The sequence below is a fragment of the Schistocerca americana genome, chromosome 5 (genome assembly GCF_021461395.2).
Source record: "Schistocerca americana isolate TAMUIC-IGC-003095 chromosome 5, iqSchAmer2.1, whole genome shotgun sequence".
In the NCBI taxonomy this organism is placed as follows: domain Eukaryota; kingdom Metazoa; phylum Arthropoda; class Insecta; order Orthoptera; family Acrididae; genus Schistocerca; species Schistocerca americana.
Window position 1 is genome coordinate 609,407,597 of NC_060123.1, and position 8,597 is coordinate 609,416,193.

Here is an 8,597-nt window from a genome sequence, read left to right on the forward strand (position 1 = left end):
AAACAATGAGAGCACAGTATATCTACCTAAAACGAAACAGATCAGTCAGTATGTACGGCCTGGAATATTCAAAAGAAACTGAAATTTTTGTTTGCACCATTTTCACAAAAGATTTTACCAGTTCTACAGTATTTCCAGGAAATTACATAGGCTTATTCCTTACATCTGCCGCATCAGTAAATTTCATTAATCTTTATGAGAAACCCTGTACTGCCTCTTCATCGGTATATTTCATCTGAAATCCTATACTGCCCAATCAGCAAATTTTGTCTTTCTCTTTGTAATGAATTACAGAGTGAATGGGGAGGTAAAAAACTCTATCAAAAGTACTCCAGATATAAAATTCATTAAAGAACGGCTGCTTTCCAAACAATTTACATCTACTGTTGGTTGACTGTGCATATTTGCATAGAGTCTAGCTATGACAAAGGGTATTCAGAGTTTAAAATGTACAATGTTTTCCATTAAATGTTTTACATTTGTCACGCATTTGATATTCTTACAGTTTCTTCACAATACAGAAATACTCTATTAGATATAAAACAGATTACATGCCATAGAAAATTCACATATACACACTTGGTTTACTGTAATCATTTACGTAAGCCACACAGCAAAGCCTATTACACAAAAGCAAGCGATGACAAGTGATACGGTTTAAATTGGCAAATGTTTTTCCATTTTGTCGCACATTCTTTATGTAATGAAACGCGTCACAGCCACAGCCAAGTACCGAATCTAGAACATCCACCGCTGTCTCTGCCAAACACACTGATCTGCTGGCACAGCAGGGGTGAGGTGCTTCAGTGCTCTCAGACTACCGACTTGGGACACAAACCAACCTTGAGGAAGGTTCCGAAGTTCCACCCACAAAGTCTAGCAAGAATCAAGATCGGCGGACCTTGTTTGAGATGCTTCCGAGTGGCCTAGAAACACCTTCCACATAGACTACCACAGACCACTGCATTTAAGCCCCCACGGGCAGCCTGTCTGTATCGAATAGGCGTGTAGTAGTGTGACGACCAGTCAACACTCGTCAGTGCCGTATGAACGACACTGCTACTTCCACCGTCCTTGGCCATAAAACTTCTGCCTGCCATCTGACCATATGGGCACTTGGGCAGTTCAGCACTGTGTCACCTTCATGGGACTACGATACTGCAGACTACTCACCCCCACATGTGTCGAGATTCTGATGGGTGCCACCTTCATCCTGTGAACCGTGTGCGGCTGGCGTTGATGTCGTTCATAGCTTAGCATCTTGTAATAGCGATAGTGGCGTCTCGTTTTCTTAGTGTGTTCACTGGGGCCACTACATTTGGTCCCCTTGTCTGTCCGTGAGTGGCAGCAGCAGCGCTTATCGATAGCGCGTACTGGGGTACCATCTTTGGAGCGGCCTCTAGCATTTCTGGGTCGTCGTGTGTCGAGCGAGTTGAGTTGGGACGGAGCAGCAGTGGGGTCCGGATAGCCAGTACTCGCTCGACCGCTGGTGACACACATGCACTGTCCGACGGAAGAATGTGGTCGCGAAAGTACACGACCACGTCAAGGACCGGACTCAGCGAGTTTTAATTGAATGGACTGTGATATGCGAGTAGTGCAATTTTCAAATGTGTGTGTGTGTGTGTGTGTGTGTGTGTGTGTGTGTTCCGCCCGTCGAAGTGACCTCATGGCAATATGGGGTCAGTCGACGATTTATACTGGGATCTTTCCCGTACCTGTCTTGTGGGGACGACCATTGGTTGGTCGTTCGGCTGGTCGTTGCAGCGCACAGGAATGTGATGCAGTCTGTTGTATTTGCGCTGACGGCAGCTGACACCAGGCCGTCCAACTATGCACTGATAACACAACACTCTACTTGACGTAATAGCTGCAATGGTAGCACATGGCCCAAACCACTGGAAGGAGATGCATTGTTGGCGTATTTGCTGCGCTTGCTTGGGATCAACACTGGTGACATCAACGACTGATGGATGTAAATGAACAGTAAAAGAGACTTACTTGCATCCACTAGCTGCATTTATCTGCTGCACTCACATCCATAGCTCGTTGAGAATCAATGCTCACTCCAACCCACCTTGACATCCTGTTATATGTTGTCTGAAGAGCTACTGAAGATGGAGATGGATGACAACCTTAGGACAGCATCCTGTTCCATCGTTCTGTAGCAGGGGCATCCTATGCGGCAATAAGTGGCGGTTTTAGAGTTATTAAGGCCTGTACGGTTGTTTTCCTATCCTTTCTTGTATTTTTGGGTGTACTGTGTTCTTTTGTTGCCGCGCAATATGTCTAATGACATTCTGGCTCAGGATGCGATTCAGCGCCTACTCTTCAGGTAGCACAGTTATAACAGAAACAAGAAAACTAAGCGAGGAATCTACATCTACATATACATTGTTACTCTACAATTCACACTTAAGTGCCTGGCAGAGGGTTCATCAAACCATTTTCGCATCGCGGGATTAGCCGAGCGGTCTAAGGCGCTGCAGTCCTGGACTGTGCGGCCTACTTCTCTACGATTCTACTCTCGAATGGAACATCTAAATCTTTCCGTTGGACCTCTGATTTCTCTTATTTTATTATGATGATCATTTCTCCCGACGTAGGTGGGTGTCAACAAAATGTTTTCGCATTCGAAAGAGAAAGTTGGTGATTGAAATTTCGTAAATAGATCTCGCCGCAAAGAAAATAGCCTTTGTTTCAGTGACTGCCACCCCAACTCGCGTATAACATTTGTGACACTCTCACCCCTATTGCCCGATAACACGAAACGAGCTGCCATTCTTTGCACTTTTTCGATGTCCTCCGTCAAACCTACCTGGTAAGGATTCCACACCGCGCCGCAATATTCCAGCAGAGGACGGACAAGTGTAATGTAGGCTGTCTCCTTAGCGGGTTTGTCGCATCTTCTAAGTTTTCTACCAACAAAGCGCAGTCTTTGTTTCGCCTTCCCTACAATATTATCTATGCGGGCTTTCCAACTTAAGTCTCTCGTAATTGTAGTTCCTAGCTATTTAGTCGATTTGACAGCCCTTAGATTTATGCGATTTATCGTATACCCTCAATTTATCGGATTCCTTTCAGTACGCACATGGATGACCTCGCACTTTTCTTTGTTTAGTGCCAGTTGCCACTTTTTGTACCATACAGAAATTCTCTCTAAATCATTTTGTAACTGGAATTGATTGTCTGATGATTTTACTAGGCGGTAAATTACAGAGTCATCTACAAACAATCTAAGAGGCTGCTCAGATTATCACCTAGATCATTTATGTAAATCAGGAACAGCAGAGGGCCTCTCTGAGAGGAAATCACGAATCCAGTCACACAACTGAGACGATACTCGATATGCACGCAATTTGATTAATAGTCGCTTGTGAGGAACGGTTTCAAAAGCCTTCTGGAAACCTAGGAATATGGAATCGATCTCTTGTCGACTTTATGGGAATAAAGAGCTAACTGTGTTGCACAAGAACGATATTTTCTGAATCCGTGTGGGTTATGTATCAATGAGTCATTTTCTTCAAGGTGATTCATAGTGTTAGAGTACAGTATATGCTCCAAAATCCTACTGCAAATTGAGGTCAGAGATATGGGTCTGTAATTCAATGCGTTACTCCCATTTCCTTTCTTGAATATTTATGTGACCTCTGCTACTTTCCAGTCTTTAGGAACAGACCTTTCGTCAAGTGAGCGGTTGTATATGACTGCTAAGAAAGGCGCTATTGTGTCTGCATACTCTGAAAGGAACCTGACTGGTATACCATCTGGACCGGAAGACTTGCTTTTCTTAGGTGATTTGAGTTGTTTCGCAACACCTAAGATATCTACTTTTATGTCATGCTAACAGCTGTTCTGGTTTCGAATTCTGGAATGTTTACTTCGTCTTCTTTCGTGAAGGAATTACGGAAAACGGTATTTAGTAACTCCACTTTAGTGGCATCATCATCGGTAACATTTCCATCGCTATCACGCAGTGACGTTATGGAGGAGACTGTCACATTCTAGTCCACCTGTCCTCGATATTAAAACCACTTTGTCGGTAAACTCATTTTCTGGTAAATCAGGGGCAGATATCTTTGTATTTATTTGATGATTTGGATACTTCTGCCAGTTTGGTAAACTGCAATAATTAGCAATTGTTAAGTGTAGCGAGACTAAAGTTAGCAAGTGCTACTGGGGCTTATTTAAAGTGCCACGAGACACTAAGCGATGCACAGTCATTTCACGACTTGAGACAAGGGTTAGCAGAGAGCTATTGGAGGAAAATACATCGAGAAGCTTAACAGGATATTTCAGAAACATGGATCAGTAGACAGTCTTGTACACCCCATTCGGAAAATTAATATTAACATGTGTGAGCTGTCTGAGAATGATAATGCTAATAGGGCTTAAGTACAGGCAGCACAACAGAGAGCAGGCATGGAATTCCTACAGAATTTAAATGAAAAGGAGGACACAGGGGCAGCACTAAATGAAATTGATGTGGTCACCAAATCATGGGAAAAGAAAGAGATAATTAAGACAGGTCATATTAATCATAATTGCTGATAACAACAAAGTCAAGCATGAACACCGTTTGGGCACTCCGAATGGAATTATTAAGCATAATTGCTGATAACAACAGTGTCAAACATGCAAACAGTTTGGGCACTCCGAATGTAACTGTATGTCGAAAGGTACAGGGAAGAGGGTCATAGGCTAGACCTCACACCCACCCTCTGAGGCTGAGAGTGTTGTGTATATTGTAAAACACTTCCAGTGAAGCCCCTCATGAGCCACCTCTGTTCAGAATCAGCGGCACACTTTTTCTGGCCCGCTACGTGAAAGGACAGTTGTGAAGTTTCCTACTAGGTACTGGATCTCAAGTATCAGCAGCAATCAGAAGTATACTTGGGGAAGCAGAACTGCATCCGCCGCACTGGAGATTAAACATCATAGATGAAGGTAATGTTACTTCACTCGGTTCAGAAATGGTGCGATTCTGTGCGAGGGGAAGTAACTCTTGGGTTAGTGTAGAAATTCTCGCTAAAGATGGCTAAGATGGTAGCAGTTATAAAGCTATGCTTGGTTTAGACTTCCTTGTAACACATCACGTTGAAATTTATTTAGAACAGCATATAGCAGACCTAGAAGGAACATCATTTTACCTCAGTTTTACAGCTCGAAAACTGACATGTCACGAGGATCACTCTTGGGTCAGGGGCAGCTGCTTAAACTGTGTACGAGGCCGCTTAAAGTCATCTCATGAGATGTAGCAAAAGAGTCAAGAAAGTTAATCCGGGTAAATGTAGGAACTGATCTTCCAGTCAATTCTTTGTGTGCGATTGAGCCTTTGCCTGACAATAGAAAGGTAGATAAAGTTCGATGTTTTACATGGTGCCGGTGTGTCCTGAATACAGGAAATGGATGGAAACCGAGTTGTGCCTGTTAGTGTTGAGAACTTTAGTTCCAAAGAAGCAAAGCTATTATGTGCTACCTTGGTAGACATATTAGAGGTACTGGACGAGGATGAATTATATAGAGATTTCAGGTCAGTCTACGCAACGTTGGGACAATCTGTCAGTTTAACTACAACTGAATAGGAAGGTATCACACTCAGAGGAACTGAATTAGGAGCTCACGGAGAGACTGTCGGAAGAAGAAGCTGAGTTATCTGATCATCCTGCACCATTGCCTGCCACACCACTAACTTACATCATAATCATACTGTGAATGAGCCTCTATAAGAAACCATACAGAATTCTACAGTATGTGAAGCCAGTAACACGAGAGCTTATACATCAACAACTTTGTGATGGAATCATAGAAGAGTGTAAAGACCCCTGGGCTACACTGGTTGTAATTTCAGACGTCATTGCAGCATAAAGGTTTTGTTGCGACCACTGCTAGTTAAACCAAATTAGAGTCGCAGATGCCTGCCCTATTCCTAATATAGAAGAACTCTTAGATAACCCTTTTTACTACAATGGTCCTACAAAGTGGGTACTATCAATTAGAGGTAACGCCAGAACATCATTCGCAAACTACAATCACAGTCACGTCTGTTGGTTATCAGTGTCGTTGGATGCTATTTGGACTAAAAAGTGCTGCAGTAATTATCGACACCTGTTAGATGCTGCATCGCAGGGCAATGCATGGTTCAAATGGCTCTGAGCACTATGGAAGTTAACATCTGAGGTCATCAGTCCCCTTATACATGTCCGAGGCAGGATTCGAACCTGCGAACGTTGCAGTCGCGCGGTTCCGGACTGAAGCGCCTAGAACTGCTCGGCCACAGTGGCAATACAAGATCTACTTGTATTGTACCATTGTGTTCTCTAGGGATAGACAGGAGCACATAGGACATCTGCGTGAAGTTTTTTTTATTGTTTTTGCGCAGCACGATTAAGGCTTGGATTGGAAAAGTGGCATTACAGGAAGTACATTACTTAGGCCATACATTATCAGCCAGGATGGCATATATACTGAACTGATATGTACTGAACGCGGTTATAGGTTGATAACGGACGTCCGAGAGTCTGTTTGCAACCTGTAACCGAGTAAGTAACGAGCAGCCCTTAGTGGCTCGCCATCACAATTTCTTATCTTAAATATCTTGTGACTAATGTCCTTTTGGAATATTTATTTTTTATGAATGACATATAAGTACAGCCAGTCTTTCACGATGATTCTGTACTTATACTCTGTTTCATACGTTTTTAGTCATAATTCTGTGACCATGTTATAGACCATTCCTCGATTTAAATTCTGAGGAAGACACTCTTAGCGATGTTGAAACCCGGCTAATTCGTTAAAAATAGTGATCGAGAGCTGTTTTCTTTCAATTATAAACGCTTTTCCGATTTTGTCAATGCCCGTGTCTTTAGAAAGCTATTAGCATAAACCTAAATTGGCATGAATTACAGATATGTAACTTGAATGGTACATGAGTTATTGGAGGTCAAAGTGGCCGATTACTATCGATCGCGTCAGGCAATAAGTACTCCACAGTTACACGATAAAACGGTAGCAGCATGCTTATAAATATATTTATTCATCTATGTCTTTGTTTAAATCCGATATATACTATTCATGAAGAAATTGGTTAAATATTTACTGTGTTTTAGAAAGCACAGAGACATTAGGCTCCTGCCCTACCTTTTGTTTCTTTTCTTTTGATATATGTTTATTTAATTGTTTATGCCTGCAGAAGTAAATCTGTGAGGACGGGGCGTGGGTTGTGCTTGGGTAGCTCAATCGGTAGAGCACTTGCCCGCGAAAGACAAACGTCCCGAGCTCGAGTCTCGGTCCGACACACAGTTTTAATCTGTCAGGAAGTTTCATATCAGCGCACACTCCGCTGCAGAGTGAAAATCTCATTCTGGGAACTTTAAACCCACCAATATCAAATTTCAACAAGAAGTTCCTTTACAACATTATTCTTACTACTACGTCATGAAGTTGGCCAATATAAAGATAAATCGTCGGATTCCAGTTCTAAGTTCGGTACTATTTAGGATGACAATCAAGTCTACAGAGGATGGTTAGTTCTGTGACAAGCTGAGCAAAATATTACCCAAGGTTGCTCGAGTTCACAGTGGTCGCAAGCTGGTGAACCAAAAATTTATGCCTCTGCTCGCAGTATATACCTTAGCTGTGATGAGGTGTCACCTGCATGGCTGCTCTTGTCCTCTGAAATTCCTATAAAAGCTATTCAAAACTTTTCCTGACTTTATCAGCAGAAATTATCCTTCGTTTCTTGTGAGGCGAGAAAACATGCACTCATCCCTAGTCTTGGAATAAGGCGATATGCACGCGCATGGCTGGAGCAATGTATGTATTACAATGCCTTCCCAGTTCTCGCAAGGATAATTGACTAAATGGCTGGTTCATTTCTCTGCAGTTGGAGGTCAATGACGCTACAGCTAATATTTAGCTGAATGTCAGCTGCAGTGAACGCAGTGTTCACATAAATTCTCCTCTGCGTCATACACAGAGTTATGTGGCCCGTTCTGCATTTGATGCCAGTTCAGAGGAGAGTGTCACCGAAAATTTCGGTCTCCTACATCCACATCTACATCCATACTCCGCAAGCCACCTGACGGTGTGTGGCGAAGGGTACCTTGAGTGCCTCTACCGGTTCCCCCTTCTATTCCAGTCTCGTATTGTTCGTGGAAAGAAGGATTGTCGGTATGCCTCTGTGTGTGCTCTAATCTCTATGATTTTGTCCTCATGGCCTCCTCGCGAGATATATTAGGAGGGAGCAATATACTGCTTGACTCTTCGGTGAAGCTATGTTCTCGAAACTTTGACAAAAGCCCGCACCGAGCTACTGAGCGTCTCTCCTGCAGAGTCTTCCACTGGAGTTTATCTATCATCTCCGTAAAGATTTCGCGATTACTAAATGATCCTGTAACGAAGCGCGCTGCTCTCCGTTGGATCTTCTCTATCTCTTCTATCAACCCTATCTGGTACGGATCCCACACTGCTGAGCAGTATTCAAGCAGTGGGCGAACAAGCGTACTGTAACCTACTTCCTTTGTTTTCGGATTGCACTTCCTTAGGATTCTTCCAATGAATCTCAGTCTGGCATCTGCTTTACCGACGATCAACTT